The sequence below is a fragment of the Salvia hispanica genome, chromosome 5 (genome assembly GCF_023119035.1).
Source record: "Salvia hispanica cultivar TCC Black 2014 chromosome 5, UniMelb_Shisp_WGS_1.0, whole genome shotgun sequence".
In the NCBI taxonomy this organism is placed as follows: Eukaryota; Viridiplantae; Streptophyta; class Magnoliopsida; order Lamiales; family Lamiaceae; genus Salvia; species Salvia hispanica.
Window position 1 is genome coordinate 19,333,881 of NC_062969.1, and position 2,730 is coordinate 19,336,610.

Consider the following 2,730-nt stretch of genomic DNA (forward strand, 5'->3'; position numbering starts at 1 on the left):
TGAATGCATCCTAAGTGCGTGACCGTTTTATTCCTTTTCCTTAATTCATGAGAAGTCCTTGAGCACTAAATAAATCTTGCGATTTAGTTTGGTGTGGAGGTCTACCAATTATTCGTTTAACGAAAGAGCGTTACCTCCTATATATTTTGTTCAAGCACTAAAATAGGCTCGAGGTCTATTCATCGTTTAGCGCATAAAATTCTGAAACGAAAAGTATTTATTCGTGCTCTTAAATTAAGGTCCGGAAATTTAACTTAGCTTCGTGGAAATATTTAGCGGACCAATAATTAATTAATCAACGACATAGGAGAGCCCATGATTTAATTAAATTCTTAGCCTATGCTTTTATTTTAGTTGGTGGCCCAACTCCATAATTAACTTCTAAAAACAAGGCAGCCCATTTCTAATATTTCCTAAGTCCATATTTATTTTTAATAGAGAGGCCCAACAAGTTTCTCATATCCATCGGTCTTCTTCTTCTATATTCATTTCTCAAAACAAAATTCCCCCAAATCAAAATCCTTAACTTCGGAAGAGAAAAAGCGGCGCCTCTCCCTCACGCCTCTCTTTTCTCCGGCGAAATCGCCGTTTCTCTGCATCGCCGGAGCATCACCGGTCCCGTCCTCTCTCTCCGTTTCACACAACTTTTCCAATTTTCCCTAATTTCACATTCTTAAATCCCTAATTTAGAAAACACAGCAACGACTTCTTCCCTCTTCTTATCTCGGCGATTCGCCGGCTTCGTCTCCTCCATCTCAACTCTCGGTCACCGCACTGATATCTTCTCTTTCGTGGTGGAGTCACGGCGGAGCGAATTCACCGGTGGGGCTGAGGCGTCGCCTCGAAGCTCGCGGTCTAGCGGCCTCGTCCCGCTGCGTCGATCGGTCAGCTGGTCCTCAAGGCGGAGCCGCCGTGCAGGGGTGCACGTGGCTGTCACGCCGCTTCGTTCTTTCCGTCGAGTTCTCCGGTGAGCAGCGACTCTGGCCCACTCTCGACGTCCCTTCGACGGCGTCAACGCCATCGCCATTTCACGCTGCTGCTCCGGCAGCGCCTCCTCCGTAATCGACTTTCCGGAGCTCCGTCGTTGCCGAACAGCCCTTCGGCCTAAGCTAAGTTCTAATTCTTTTATTCCAATCTATTTCTCCTCATTTACTCGTTCGATTCCGAGCTTATTTGGTGATGTTTTGATGGCTGGAAAGGGAAAATCTTATTTGTGTTCGTTGCTGGGGTATTTGCATTTGATAAACATATGTTCTTGTCCTAGATTTCTTTCATCTTTTAGCATATTATTAGTGAAAAGGCTTAGGCAGCAGCTTGTGAGATTTTAAGTTCTTGAAATTGTTTGTCCCGGTGGAGTCCCGCATAATAGCTACTGATTTTGGCCTTATGAGGCAGACTATGGTTTTCCTTACACTACTTGTTATGATTCTGGATTTAGTGTAGTTAACACTTGTGCTACTAAGTTCTTGAACTATTTTGTGATTGTTCTAAACATGATGCAAGATAAGGTGTTGGGGTGTTGAGGTGTTTACCTTGGTTTGGTGATTTCCTTTTTGCTTGTTGGCTGCCCTCCTTGCTGTTGTTGGAAGGAGATTCCTAAACCTTAAGCTCACAATAGCCTTTCTTGCTCCTTCTCACTCTCAACTTACCACTCTAATGCTAGAGAATTTCGAAATATGAGGAAAGAGTAGTGTTGTGGTATGTGGTGTGGCTTATATAGGCAGAGATGTGTACTCGTGTAGCCTTAATTGGGGCTGTTGTAATTCTTTGTTATTTTCCTGCATCAAATCTCCCTTTTCTTTGATTCTTGCAGTAGCTTTAACAGAATTTGGTGGTATACTAAGGAGGTAAGGACTATGCATTTATGTTATTTGTAGTACTGGTACCTAGTGACCGGTACATAAACATTTCAGGTGTTGCCATATGGTGTGAAGGATTAAAGAATTTGACTTGCCCTCTTTGGTGAATTTTTGGTCTCCTATTATCAAAGTAGGGTTGTTTCTTTTCTCCTAATAGTAGCTCCTTAGTTTCCCTTGTTTCTTTGCAATTAACACTTGTTTTTATCTTGTAGGAGGAAGAAACAATTTTGGCTGCCACTTAGTTGCCTCGGAGAGTGGGCTCGCTGCCCTGGGCCCGGTGGCCGATCAGATACGGGCCGCGACTTTCGGCCCGGAAGAAGAGGCCCGATGCCATTTGTTCCATGCATATTTTATTTTTTTTAGTTGTTCATTTTATTGCCTATGTAACGCTATTCGAAAATTCATGATATTCTACAATGTAAATTTCCAATTTCTTAGTTCAATTGATTACTTAGCTTTTACTTGTAACTAAAAGTTTTAAAAAAAATTCACAACAAAAGCTCGAGTTTCATTAATTCTTCGTAATTGGAGGCTTATGTAGTTCGATATTAAAATGTGAGGAAAAGAAAGAAGTAAGGGTGCGGGTGTAGTTCTACCTCAGCCATGAAAATTTCGTCTAGAAATTTTGCAGTTCTAGTCTTTAACCATCTTGTCTTCGGTTCTACGTAGCTTCGCCATTGACCATGGTCTTCCATAGAACTTTCTTTGTTACAATAGATTTGTTCTGATTCCCTTGACCCAGCCATATCCGAGATTGCTTATACGGCTTATAGCCGTAGCTTAAGTCGGATCAAAATCATTTCCTCTACAGTGAACTATGTGGTTTAGATTAGAACCGTATTTCCTCGGTGTGACACGCTGGCTTGTTAAT

General features: G+C 42.1%; 1 long non-coding RNA gene across 1 annotated transcript; it reads left to right on the forward strand.

Annotated features, from left to right (window-relative positions):
* Window positions 1–1,482: 1,482 nt before the first annotated feature.
* LOC125187580 lies at window positions 1,483–2,302 on the forward strand. The gene is made up of 3 exons (XR_007170627.1): window positions 1,483–1,847; window positions 1,914–1,989; window positions 2,072–2,302. It is a non-coding gene; the product is annotated as an uncharacterized LOC125187580 (long non-coding RNA).
* The last annotated feature ends 428 nt before the right edge of the window (window positions 2,303–2,730 follow it).